Here is a 15,293-nt window from a genome sequence, read left to right on the forward strand (position 1 = left end):
TTTCTTGGACTTTAATGCAATACACATGTTTTCCATGATGAGATACTAGATATGTATGGGAAAATTAGTTTCATTTCATAGAATTCCTTTCTTTGAAAGTGTTTTCATGAAGGAGAAGAATGCAGGTTCTAAACATCACATGGGAAGGTAGATTTTCTGTATTATGATATAGGATTTGAATATATATATATATATTATGGATTACACTAGAGGTTTTTTTAAAGTTAGTTTTTATTACTGGGTTAAAGAAATAACCAAGAGACTGAGTCAAAGACACATCTTTATCTGAGCTCTTCCTAATGTCTCTCAGATCAATACAAATCAAGCCTCAGACTGATTTTGAAAAGACAGAACCTACAATTATTTGGAGTGTAACAAATTTCCAGCAGAATATATTTTGGAAGAATTTCACAAAATGTTTCAATTGGCACAGAGGGAGGTCTAAGTGTAGGCATAGAGAACCAGGATGTTATGGGCCCATGCAACAGAGAATATAAGTGGAGGAATTTAGAGCAGTGTTGGCTATTTTGAACTGGTTGCAAACCAGTAGATCCACAGAATAGCTGTAAGACATCCAACACAAATATAAAAGGCAAATAGTGAATCCTTGAAATCCAGAATAATGAGGGACCAGGCCATGCCCAACCAATACCAAAAGTTAGTCAGCACCAACTTGGCACAGCCACCATTGCCTTTGGAAGAAGCTTGGACAATCTTTCCTTTGCTCTAAAAGCAGACCTCAACTTTAAAAAAAAGAGAGCAAAAAAGGAAAAGAAATCTAACCATAGATAGTTTTTATGGAGAAAGAGAAAAACAGATTTCAAACCCAAGGACACTAAGATCATCTCCAGATGAAGTCCCAAAGAATGATATGAATTGTTCCCCATCTAACAAGGTTCTCTTGGAAGAATCCAAAAAGGGTCTTTAAAAAGAGTTGGAAGAAAAACTGGGGAAAGGAAATGAACACTTTGCAAAAGAGTTTGGAAAAGAAAACAGAAATTATCTGAAGAAAACTCCTTAAAATTGATTTACTGAAATGGAAAAAGCAAATGACTCCTTACAAAATAGACTTGACAAAAGGGAAAAAAAAGTATATAATTCCTTACAAAATAGATTTGACAAAATGGGAAAAAAAAAAACCCAACCATTTGAAAAGAATTTGTGAAATGGGAAAAAAAATGCATTTAACAAAACAACTTATTTAAAAATTCAACTGGCCAAATATAAAAGGATTTGAAAAAGGTAACTGAAGAAAATAGTTCACTAAAAATTAGTGAACAAATGGAAATGAATGACTCAATGAGACATCAAGAATCAGCCAAACAAAACCAAAAAGAAGAAAAAAACATAGAAGAAAATGTAAAATTCCTCATTGGATAAACAATTGACCTGGAAATTAGATCTAGGGAAGAAAGTCTAAGGATTATTGGACTTCCTGAAAATTATGATATAAAAAAGAGCTTAGTCATCATTTTTCAGAAAATCTGCCTCAATGTCCCAGAATCAGAAAACAACATGGTCATTGAAAGAATTCATAAATCACATCCTGAAAGAGACTCCAAAATGGAAACTCCAGGGAATATCATAACTAAATTTCAGGATTATCAGATCAAGAAAAAAATGTTGCAGACGGCCAAAAAGAAACAATTCAAATATCAAGGAGCAAAAATCAGGATTATCCAGGACCTAGCAGTTTCCATCTTAAAGGATTGAAGGGTCTGGAATCTGATATTTTGAAAGGCAAAGAAACTTGGATTGAGCCAAGAATCAGCTATCCAGGAAAATTGAACTTTATCATTCAGGGAAGAAGATGGACATTCAATGATCCAGGTGAACTTCATTTATTTTTGATGAAAAGGCCAGAGCTGAAAAAAAATGTTGATTCCCAAATAAAGAACTCAAGGATGCATAAAAAGGCAAAAAAAAAAACAAAAACAAAAACAAAAAACTCTTGAGACTCTTGAGAACTATATCTCTGTTGTGGATATACTTAGAGAGTTCTGGTATATTTTGAATTTATTGTGATAACAAAAAATGGGGGTAATGAAGGAAATTAGTTCTCATGAAGAGGCAAAGAAGATCTATTGTTTGAGGGAAAGAAGGGAGGGGGATGATCATTTTGTGAATTTTACTTTCATCAGATTTGTCTCAAAGAGAAAATATCAGATATATTTGGCTACACAGAGAAATTTGTTTAATGCTATAGGGAAGTGGGAGGGGAAGGAGAAAAGAAATGGGGAGGCTAATAGAAAGGAAAAGAGAAATAGTTGGGGAAAAAAGAAGTAGGAAAGTCATAAGAAGGGGGAAGAAAAAAGTGCAATGTGGAGTAAATAAAATGATGGGAAATACAGAATTAGTCATTTTAACTGTGAATGTGAATGGGATGAACTCTCCCATAAAACAGAAATGGATAACAGATTGGAATTAAAAAGTCAGATTCCTACAATATGTTGCTTACAATAAACACATTTAAAGCAGAGTGATACAAAGTAAAGATAAAAGGCTGGAGAAGAATCAATTATACTTCAGATGATATAAAAAAGCAAGGGAAGCAATCCTGATCTTAGATCGAGCAAAAGCAAAAATAGTTCTAATTAAAATAAATGAAGATGAAAACTATATCTTCTTAAAGGGTGCCATAAATAATGAAGTAATATCAATACTGAACATATATGCACCAAGCGGTATAGAATTTAAATTCCTAGAGGAAAAGTTAAGAGAGCTGCAAAAAAAAATAGACAGCAAAACTGTTCTAGTGGGGGATCTCAATCTTGCTCTCTTGGAACTAGATAAATATAACCACAAAATAAATTTAAAGAAGAAGTTAAGGAGATAAATAGAATTTTAGAAAAGTTAGGTATGACAGATCTCTGGAGAAAATTGAATGGAGACAGAAAGAAGTATACATTTTTCTCTGCACTTCATGGAATCTATACAAAAATTGATCATGTAATAGGGCATAAAAACCTCAAAATCAAATGTAGAAAGGCAAAAATAGTAAATGCATCATTTTCAGTTAATAATGCAGTTAGAAACACATATATTAAAGAGAAAAGGGAAAATAGAGGAAAAATTAATTGGAAATTAAATGAATAGAGTCTAAAGAATTAGTGGGTGAAACAACAAATCACATACACAATGAATAATTTCATCTAAGAGAATGAAAATAATGAGACAACATACCAAAATTTGTGGGATTCAGCCAAAGTAGTTCTTTTTTTATTATTATTGTAGCTTTTTATTTACAAGTTATAAGCATAGGTAATTTTATAGCATTGACAATTGCAGAACCTTTTGTTCCAATTTTTCCCTTCTTTCTCCTCCTTCCCCTTCCCCTGATGGCAGTTTGACCAATACATGTTAAGTATGTTAAAGCATGTATGTCCTAACAATTATTTTGCTGTACAAAAAGAATAGGACTTTGAAATAGTGTACTATTAGCCTGTGAAGGAAGTCAAACATGCAGGTGGACAAAAATAGAGAGATTGGGAATTCTATGTAATGGTTCATAGTCATCTCCCAGAATTCTTTCCTTGGATGTAGCTGGCTAAGTTCATTACTGCTCTATTGGAACTGATTTGGTTCATCTCATTACTGATAATGGCCAGGTCCATCAGAATTGATCATTATATAGTATTATTGAAGTATATAATGATCTTCTGGTCCTGCTCATTTCACTCAGCATCAGTTCATGTAAGTCTCTCCAGGCCTTTCTGAAATCCTCCTGCTGGTCATTTCTTACCAAACAATAATATTCCATAATATTCATATACCACAATTTATTCAGCCATTCTCCAATTGATGGGCATCCACTTAGTTTCCAGTTTCTGGCCACTACAAAGAGACCTGCCAGAAACCTTTTTGCACATACAGGTCCCTTTTCCTTCTTTAATGTCTCTTTGGGATATAAGCCCAGTAGAAACACTGCTGGATCAAAGGGTATGTGTTGGAATCCTTACTAACTGCTAAGTAATTAGAGTTGATCTAATCTTACAAGAAGTTGTTTTGGCCAGAACCTGAAACAAGGTACTAAGTAGAACTAATCAAGACAAGGCTTGTGTTCCCACTTTTACTCATTGGAGTCCACAAGTATGCTAGCTTCACAAAGTACACTTTCTAACTTCAAGAGAGTCCACACCTTAAAGCTCTTTGGGCCAGAGAGCACTATGGGAGAAAACCCATAATCCCATTCTTTCAGAAGGTTCACATATAAGGCGAGACAGCCATTCCAGAATACACTTTTTCCTCTTGGCTGGCTGATCGCGCTGGACTCGAGAGGAACGACTCTGGTGCAGAGAACACTTTTGACGGATTCCAGGGGAGCTACGCCAGAAGCCCTCTCTCCGGGGCAAGTTGGTGGCTGGACGCCAGAAGCCCTCTCTCCGTGGCAAGTTGGTGGCTGGGCTCCCCAGAGGGAGATAAGAGAGACCTTCCATCTCTATCTTGGTTGGAGGCAGAAGAAAGCAGAGGCAGAGGCTGAAGGACAGAACCTTTGGATTTGGAGACATCCGACGGGCTCCAAGCCTCTAAACCGGCTGCGCTCTGAGAAGAACAAACTCCAACATTTGAACTCTGAACAGGTATGCACAGTTTGATACCTTTGCCAAAGTAGTTCTTCCAGGAAGTTTTATATCTCTAGATACTTGCAAAAATAGAGAAAAAAGAGGAACAATGAATTGGACATGGAACAAAAAAAAGTTAGAAAAAGAACAAATAAAAAAATCCCCAAATAAATACCAAATTTGAAATTCTAATAATAAAAGAGATGAATAAAATTGAAAGTTAAAAAAAAAACACAAAACTATTGAAATAATGAACAAAACTAACAGCAGGTTTTATAATAAATAAATAAATAAATGAACCTTTAGTTAATTTGATCAGAAAAAGGATTGAAGAAAATCAAATTGTTAGTATCAAAATTGAAAAGGAAAAACTTTCCAATGAAGAGGAAATTGGAGCAATAATTAGGAATTATTTTGCCCAACTGTATGGCATTAAATATGATAATCTAGATGAAATGAATGAATATTTACAAAAATATCGATTACCCAAATCAACAGAGGAAGAAACAAATTACTTAAATAGTCCTATTTTAGAAAAAGAAATTGAACAAGCTATGAATTAACTTCCTAAGTATAATGTCCAGGCTAGCTCTCTAGAGGGCCTCAGGATCAGTCAGAGTCAGGATCAGTCAAAGTCTTTGGTGTTTAGGAGGAGAAGTGAAGGAGGCAGGCAAGCTGCCACATGTCTTGCTAAAGATGAATCCTGGACTCTAGAAGTCTAGAAATCTGAAGAATGTCTCCTGCTCATCCTGCAGAAGAGTGACTCTGACCTCTCTCCCTCACCACTCCAATTCTTGCCTATGATTACATTACCACCACACTTTCAGCAAGTGCCAATTGTGAGGAGAGCCACAACATCACTATCTCATCTAAATATATGTACATAGAACCATTATCTCACATCAAGTAGGTAATTAGCCTTAAGTTCTCTGCTGTCTCAGATTCAAGTACACCTTTTCAGAGTTTCAGCCTTCTACAGGAAGGAAAAAATCTCTAGGGCCAGTGAATTTACATGTAAATTCTACAAAAGATTTAAAGAATAATTAATTCCAATATTATGCCAACTCTTTAGAAAAATAGGAAAAGAAGGAATCCTATCAAATTCTTTTTATGACACAGACATGGTTTTGCTACTTAAACCAAGTAGGGTCAAAACAGAGAAAGAAAATTATGGACCAATTTCCCTAATGAATATTGATGCAAAAATCTTAAAAAATATAGCAAAGAGATTACAGAAAGCAATCCTCAGGATAATACACCATGGTCAAGTAGAATTTATACCAGGAATGCAGGGCTGATTCAATATTAGGAAAAACATTAGCATAATTAACTTTATCAATAACCAAATTAACAAAAATCATATAATTATGTTAATAGATGCAGAAAAGTCATTTGACAAAATCCAACACACCTTCCTATTAAAAACACTTGAAAGTATAAGAATAAATAGGGTTTTCCTTAAAACGATCAATAGCATCTATTTAAAGCTATCAAAAAGCATCAGATGCAATGGGAATAAACTAAAGCCAATTCTAATATAATCAGGGGTCAATCAAAAATGCCCACTATCACCATTACTATTCAATATTGTATTAAAAATCTTAGCTTTGGAAACAAGAGAACAAAAAGAGATTAAAGGAATTAGAATAGGTAAGGAGGAAATCAAATTATCATTCTTTGAAAATGATATTATTTAGAAAATCCTAGAGAATCAATTAAAAAATTACTAGAAGCAATTCACAACTTTAGCAAAGGTGCAGGATACAAAATAAATTCACATTAATTATCAGCATTTTTATAATTTACCAACAAAGTCCAGCAATAATTTAAAATAACTGTTGATAATATAAAATATCTGAGGGTATACCTGACCAGGCAAAGTCAAGAGCTATAGGAATGCAATTACAAAATACTTTCAACTCAAATAAAGTCAGAGCTAATCTCTTGGAAAAATATCAAGTGCTCATTTGTAGGCTGAACTAATAAAAATGACAATACTACCTAAATTAATCTATTTATTCAGTGTCATAACAATCAAACTCCCAAGAAATTACTTCACAGAGCTAGAAAAAATAATAACAAAATTAATCTGGAAGAACAAAAGGTTATGAATTTCAAAGAAATTAATGAAACAAAATGGAAATGAAGGTGGCCTACCTGTACCAGGCCTAAAACTATATTATAAAGCAGTGGTCATCAAAACCATTTGGTACTGGTTAAGAAATAGACTAATCAATCAGTAGAACAGATTAGGTTCACAGGACAAAATAGTCAATTACTAGAGTAATCTAGTGTTTGACAAACTCAAAGACCCCAGCTTGTGGGATGAGAATTCATTATTTGACAAAAACTGCTGGGAAAATTGGAAATTGATATGACAAAAACTAATCATTGACCCTCACGTAATACCCTATACCAAGAAAAGGTTGAAATGGGTTCATGATTTAGACATTAAAGAGTGATACATCTATCTATCTATATCTATCTATTTATCTATCTATGTCTATAAATAGATACACAGATAAATAGATATGAACAAAGGATAGTTTATCCCTCAGATCTGTGGGAAAGGAAGGAATTTGTGGCCAAAGAAGAATTTGAGTACATTATTGAATGCAAAATGGATAATTTTAATTATATTAGGTTAAAAAGTTTTTGTATAAATAAAACCAATGCAGAACAAATTAGAAGGGAAGCAATAAAGTAGGAAAAAATTTCATTTAAGGATTCTGACAAAGGTCTCATTTCTAAAATATATAAAGAATTGACTCAAATTTATAAGAATTCAAGCCATTCTCCAATTGATAAATGATCAAAGGATATGAACAGGCAATTTTCAGATGAAGAAATTAAAACTATTTCTAGTCATACGAAAAGGTGCTCTAAATCACTATTGATCAGAAAAATGTAAATTAAGACACATCTGAGGTACCATAACGTATCTCTTAGATGGCTAATTTGACGAATAGATAATGATGAAAGTTGTATGGGATAGAATGTTGTGGGAAAACTGGGACACTAATAAGCTGTTGGTGAAGTTGTGAACTGATTCAATCATTCTGGAGAGCTATTTGGATCTATGCCCAAAGGACTGTCAAACTGTGTATACCCTTTGATCCAGCAGTGTTTCTACTGGACTTGTATCCCAAAGAGATCATAAAGGAGATAAAGGGACCCATATGTGCGAAAATATTTGTGGCAGCCCTTTTTGTAGTGGCAAGAAACTGAAAATTGAGCGGATGCCCATCAATTGGAGAATGTCTGAACAAATTATGGTATGTGAATGTTATGGAATATTATTATTCTATAAGAAATGATCAGCAGGATGATTTCAGAAAGGCCTGGAGAGACTTATATGAACTGATGCTAAGTGAAATGAGCAGAACCAAGGGATCATTGCACATGGTAACAGCAAGATTATACAATGATCAATTCTGAAGGACATGGCTCTTGTTAACAATGAGGTGATTCAGACCATTTCCAATGGTCTTATAATGGAGAGAGAGCCATCTGCACACTGAGAGAAGACTATGGGGACTAAGTGTGGATAGTAACATAGTATTTTTACTTTTTTATTGTAGTTTGCTTGCACTTTATTTTTTCTCTTTTTTTCCCCCTTTTTTATCTTATTTTTCTTGTGCATCATGACAATTGTGGAAATATGTATAAAAGAATTGTACATATTAAATCTATATTGGATTACTTACTTGCTGACTGGAGGAGGGGGTGGGGAGAGAGGAGGGAAAAAATTAGAACATAGTGTTTTGTGGAGGGAATGTCAAAAATTATCTATATATATATATTTTGAAAATTAAAAAAGTTATAATTAAAAAGGAAAGAAAAAAGAAAATAACCCTTATTTTTCTTTCTACAAAAAGTTATGCTGATTCATCTTTTTCTATCCTAATGCAAAATGTATTAATAAAACATTTGTATCAAAGAATTCAGGTTTATGACTTCTTTGATCTGCTTTAGAAAACTTTCATTCTTATTAACCTTTTCAAAGAAGTCTGAAATTTGTATATTCATCTTCAGTCATACAGCCATTGTATCATATAATATCATATAGTCATTAGTAAATGTTTATCCAAAGTATTGACAGTTTGAAGGTATCTAATGAACAAAGAGTTAGGAATAATTGAGTTCAAATTCTGCCTCAAATATTCACTTGCTGTGTGACTCTGGGCAAATCACTTAACCCCTGTCTGCTTTGATCCACTGGAGAAGGAAATGACAAATCGATTCAATACTTTTGCCAAGAAAAACCCATAAGGGGTCATGAAAAGTCAGACATAACTGAATGATTGAACGGCAACAAATAAAGGATGTTTGTATTATTTACAGGAATTTACAGGCATAGTGGATAGAGTGCTGAGCCTGACAACAGGATTTGAGTTCAAATCATTCTTTTACCTCTGACTTAGTTTCTTAACTATAAAATAAAAACAATAATAGTACTTACATCACAAAGTTATCATTAGTATTTAAGGAGAAAAGATTTGTAAAGCATCATATCTGGCATCTAAACGGTATCATCAATATAATTATTATTATATAATATTAATGGCTTTTTCATTATTTTGCAGTTTCCATAATTACAAAGCTTAAAATGCATAAAAAGAGTCAAATTGATGATGAAATTACTGAATTGGCAGCTGAAGTGAGTTCTAAGGAATAGACAGATATGTATCACCCAATCAGAAATGAACATCAAAAATTTTCAACCTTGGAAGAAGAAAAAATGAATAAATGGACATCATCTTGAGCTTAATCCTTTCCCACAGAAGTAAAAAGTGGCGAAAAAAATCTTTACAGCCAGTATTACTGATAAAGGTGTCATTTCTAAAATATGTAAAGAACCATGTCATTCTCCAATTGATAAATGGTCAAAGGATATGAAAAGACAACTTTCAGGTAACAAAATTAATGCCATATAAAGTTATATGAAAAAAATGCTCTAACTCACTATTGTTTAAAGAAATGCAAATTAAAACAACTCTGAGGTACCACTTTAAACCTCAATTGTAATAAAATACAAAACACTTTCTACACAAATAAATTCAGAGCTAATCAATTGGAAAAATATGAAGTGCTCATGAATAGGCCAAGCTAAGGTAATAAAACTGACAATACTACCTAAATTAATGTACTTATTCAGTGCCATACCAATCAAACTCCCAAGAAATTATTTTACAGAGCTAAAAAAAAAAATAACAGAATTCATCTGGAAGAACAAAAGGTCATGAATTTCAAGGGAATTAATGAAAAAATGCAAATGAAGGTGGAGTAGCTGTATTAGACCTACAACTGTATCATGAAGTAGCAGTCATGAGTGGAATAGGTTAGCTTCACAAGACCCAGTAGTCATTGACTATAGCAATCTAGTATTTGATAAACCCAAAGACTCCAGTTTCTGGGATAAGAATTCATTGTTTGACAAAAACTGTTGGGAAAATTGGATATTTGTATGGCAGAAACTAGACACTGACCCATACCTAACACCCTATACCAAGAGAAGGTTGAAATGGGTTCATGATTTAGGCATCAAGAGTGATATTATAAGCAAATTAGAAGAACAAAGGATAGTCTGCTTCTCAAATCTTTGGAGAAGGAAGGAATTTGTGACCAAAGAAGAACTAAGTACATAATTGAATGTAAAATGGATAATTTTGACTATATTAAGTTAAAAAGTTTTTGTTCATACAAAAGCAATGCAGATAAGATTAGAAGGAAAGCAATAAAGTGGGAAAATTTTTTACATTTAAGATTTCAGATAAAGGTCTCATTTCTAAAATATATAAGGAATTGACTCAAATTTATAAGCATTCAAGCCATTCTCCAATTGATAAATGGTCAAAAGAACAAACAATTTTCAGATGAAGAAATTAAAACTATTTATAGTCATATAAAAATGCTCTAAATTGTTATAGTTCAGAGAAATGAAAATTAACATAACTCTGATGCACCATTACATACCTATAAGATTGGCTAAGATGATTGGAAAACACAATGATAAGTATTGAAGGGAATGTGGAAACAAAGCATCTTATCATAGAATCACAGAACCTTAGCGTTTCAAGTGATGCTAGAAACAAATCTAGTCTAGCTCATCCTCTAGATGAGCAAAACTGTGGTGAAAGAAGTATTTAAATTGTGGTTAGCTCTCTGATGGCAGATCCAAAGCTCAAGTCTCTTGATTGTTTATCACATGCTCTAAATATTCATGTCCATGTGAAAAACATCTACCCTCATTTCCCATACACTGGCAGTTGTCAAAACTGCCAGGTGTTTTTTCAGTACAGTTCGACTCTTAAACTTGCAGCTGTTTCTGTCCCTGGTCTACCAGCTTCTACAATGTGCTATATTGGTTTGAGAGGACACCAGAGTTGGAATGCATGAGATTTGAATATGGTTTGAAGCAGTCTATTTTCACCTCATTAATTTTCACTGCAGGCAGACCATTTTTGCCTCATTGTTTTCTCTGCTGATTGAGTAGTGTTCGCCTCATTTGTCAGAATTACTGCAGAGTGAATGAAATCACTTTCATCTCACTCATTTTCAATAGATTGTCACTGCCTGTCTTGACAGTAAGCTATCTCAAATCCTGGATGAAAGTTGTGGGACAATGTGCTTGCCCAAATTTTCAAAGATACCATTTATCTTTTAGAATAGTCTTTTTGAAGGAAAAATTCTTTGATTACAATGTCATGTCTTAAACTGTTGCTGTAGATGATTTCCAGAACTTTCTGTCTTTAAACTTTCTTAACTTAGACCTCCTGTTTCTTAGTAACTTTACACCATCATTAATGTCCTATTTTGCTGTTTTTTAATATATATCATATGCTGTACTTTCATTGATTTTTTTCTTCTTTATTACACTGATGATTTTTTTTTTCTAAAGGAGACATGATCTTTTTATCTAATCAGACTCTTGCAATGCATAATGATTCATAATTATCACTGGACTCTTCTCATGTTGTCTGAAAGAAACCACTTATGAGATGAATATGATTCCATTATGCTGAGATCACTGCTTATTTATATTCTAGGGCTATAGTCCCATCTTATCTATAATGGACATTTAATCTTCTATATAATTTTCATGTTGATTTTAATTTAGATGCAACCCTGTGTAATAAACTAGAATGACTTCACAAAATTATTCTTATCATAATACTCAAAAAATTGGACACATTTTACTTTTTGAGGAATTCAGTATTCTCCTTCCCTTTTATTCTGAAAGATCTCAGGTTGGAATATTCATATTTAGAAGAGAATTGATCTGAAAGCCACTGTGTACAATAGGTGAATATACCATAAGAAATAAATTTATTTATTTAATTAGCTAGAAAATTTGAGAAGCTACATTTTAATAAATTGAATGTTTGTGGCTTTATTTTTGTTTTTTACATGTGAGCTCATATGTGAATAGTTTTCACAGCCATATAAAATTTTGTCTAGTGCTTAAAGTGCTGCTCTTTTCAAAGAGATAGTCATATTGGCAAGGCATCATCAGAATATCATTAATAGCTGCTTTAGGCACAGCACTTCTTCAATTAAATAAATCAAATTATAGCTTTTTCTGATTTATAGGCAGTTTGGTGACACAGTGGATAGAGTGCCTGGCCCGGAGTCTGAAGACTGAATTCAAAAGTGGCCTCAGATAGATACTAAATGTATGACATTAGGCAAGTCACTTGACCTCTGTTAGCTTCAATTTCTTCATTGTAAAATGGGTTTGATACTAGAAAGGTTGTTGTGAGGATCAAATATTTCTAAAGTGCTTAGAATACTATTTTCCACATAGTAGGGACTATAGAAATGCTTATTCCTTCCCTATTTGTATCATTGTGGAAATATGTTGGACTGTCTACATAGGAAAATTAAAACTAGTTAACTTATTTTTTGGAGGGGCTTAGGGATTTTTTGAGTTTATTGAACTGGAAAACATTTAGGTTAGACCCTCTGTTTCTCAATAACTTTCTCAGCAAATTGATTTAATTTAAAGCTATTAGTGTTGAGGTTTGAAGGTGATGAATAAGGACGTTTTTTTTTTTTTTTTTGGACACTCCTATCCACTTCCTAGGTCCAATCCCTTTGCCTTTATATCAAAGATATGAAATAAAGAACTGAACTTTGTTAAATAATATTTCATGAACCAGTAAGAAATTGTTGTTAGTGACAATTACTATTTATAGTAATAACCCTCGGAAGGATAGCATGAGGAGTTCTATACAAGACTGCTACTTTTAACTATCCATTCTCTTTCATAGATGTCAGAGACTTGTTCCTTGAAAGCCCAGAACCTAATCACAGAGGAGAGGATTTTAATGAGATGTTAAACTAACTGTAAAGATATGGCTATTCAAGTTGGTCCCTTTATGAGGTATAAGGAAGTGCCTTAAGTGAATTAGAAAGGGAGGTACAGGTGAACAATGATAAGCCATGTCCCAAGGGCTACATTTCAAAATCAGTCTAAGTGAAAATCTGAGGTGGAGAGGAACCCAAGTTCAGACAAAGCAAATAAAAGGCATATCTGTTCTAAAGAAAAGAGAGAGAAGCTGAAAAAAGCCATGTGTAGCTGAGATATTGAAATTTCAGGTTAGGGCAGCCAATTCAGGGAGCAGAACCAGGATTTCAGGCTGTTTAGGCCCTTCACAAACAAAACTCAATTGCAGAACCCTCTCTCCTCCCCACACTACAGAACCTTCCAAAGGAATTTCCCTTGTCCTTTTCCCCTTTTGGCTAGGGTGGGGTTGGGAGGGAAGAATTGAAGACTTTCCCTTTGTGCACAGGCAAATCTATTTACCTTTCTTTGTTTTTTAAATATTGACTTTATTTCTATAACAAGTTTAATCACTGACATTTGCCAGGAAGGACTTTGGAGGCATAGAAGTCACCCAAGTAAAGAGGAATAAAATTAAGGAGGCATTTTGCCCAGACCAATATCTCTGTCTGGGAACATCTAGTTTAAAAAAAAAAAATAAAAAGGTGAGAGTGTGGGGCCAGGGAATAAGGGGGTTGAGGGGAGAGTGAAGAGAATTATATCTCTTTTTGATATATTATTCCAGAACTTAGCCAGAGAATATTGTTTTGGGCATTGAATTATTTTATGGTGAGAGAGGGGCAGAAAAGAGTGGGTAAACTTTATAATCCTCTTTTGCTCAGTGATTCCAGACATCATTCTCTTGCTCTGGGTCTTCTCAGCTCCCAGATTCTCCTCTATATTATGTCTCTTGCTTCTCTCATTTGGTATATCATGCTGTATTTTGGTGTTAGGTGATTAGCTCTAACTTTGCCCCAGGGAAAACATGTACCAGGTAGTTTTGGTGAACAGACCTTAGTTTCTCATCAGTGCTAAGATAAGACCAATTTTATCAGATAGGGAGGCCAAGGGATTCATCTGAAAGGTTAAGATGGTGGCAGTGTGCTAGCCTTAAGGAAGTCTGGAAGGTTGCCTGGAGGGTCAGAAGGGCTTTCTCCAGGTGACTAAAACATTTATGTTTCCTTAACCTCTGATTTCCAGGTATTCTCTTAATCCTTTGCCACCTGTTATTTTGTTTGTCAACAAAACATTATAGTAGCTGGCTGAAAATAGAGTCACATCAATAAATACTTGATGGGAGGCAAGCTTAGCTCTTTTAACTATCTTTTTTCATATTTATATTAAGTCAGTTGAGTCTCAAATCATTGCTAGCAACAGCAGGGAAATTTTACTCTGTCTCTTCCATGATAAACAGTAAGTATTCTTTGTTTAATATGAGCCCTCGTGGGCAATCTTGATGCAGTTAGTGGAAGTGCAGAGTTGAGGTGTGAGAATCCTCTTCTTATTGGTGTAGGTTCAGAGTGAAAGAACTCATGAACCCAAAGTATTAGACTGGCAAAAAGGAAGTTTATTGGCACTGCAGAAGTCAGTTTTGCTAGGAGATTGACTTCCTCAGTGGCAAGGTCTTGGCAGAGAGATAAAAGGTCCTAGTGTAATGCCGGAGAAACTGAGAAAAATAGAGATTAGAGAACAATTTAATAATTTATTTAATGTAAAGATTTACTGGGATCAATGGATCCATGGTTTGGTTCTAGGGCTGAATGAGACTATTGTCTCAAAGAATCTAGCAGTGAATGCCAGATACAAGATTCTTTTATAGGGTAACAAGAACAATGACATAATGGGGGAGTACGTGGATGAGGATGTTCTAATGGGGGGAAGCACCTAGGATGACACAATGGGTGGTACTGGAGAGGCTCCTGATATTCTAATGATGTCTAAAAATGCATAAAGACCCTTATTCCATCAAACATTAAGAGGGAATGACTATAGCCTAAGGTCTAAGATATAAGACCTTTATCATAATATTAAGAGTGAATGGTTATAACCCGAGGCAGAGTAACTGAATAGAACAATTAGGGAAATTGGGTCAAGACATTAAAAGAGAACTGTGGCACAACATTCCACACTCTCTTTCTTCTAACTATTCAAATCTTTGAATTACCTTCCTCTAGAACAGGGGTCCTCAAACTTTTTAAATAGGGGGCTAGTTCACTGTCCCTCAGACTGTTGGCGGGCCAGACTATAGGAAAAACAAAAACTTTGTTTTGTGGGCCTTTAAATAAAGTACCTTCATAGCCCTGGGTGAGAGGGATAAATGTCCTCAACTGCCATATCTGGCCCGCCCTGTAGTTTGAGGACCTCTGCTCTAGAAGGTCTTAATTTTGACCAACCCTATGTGAAAT

Source organism: Antechinus flavipes, chromosome 1 (genome assembly GCF_016432865.1).
Source record: "Antechinus flavipes isolate AdamAnt ecotype Samford, QLD, Australia chromosome 1, AdamAnt_v2, whole genome shotgun sequence".
In the NCBI taxonomy this organism is placed as follows: Eukaryota; Metazoa; Chordata; class Mammalia; order Dasyuromorphia; family Dasyuridae; genus Antechinus; species Antechinus flavipes.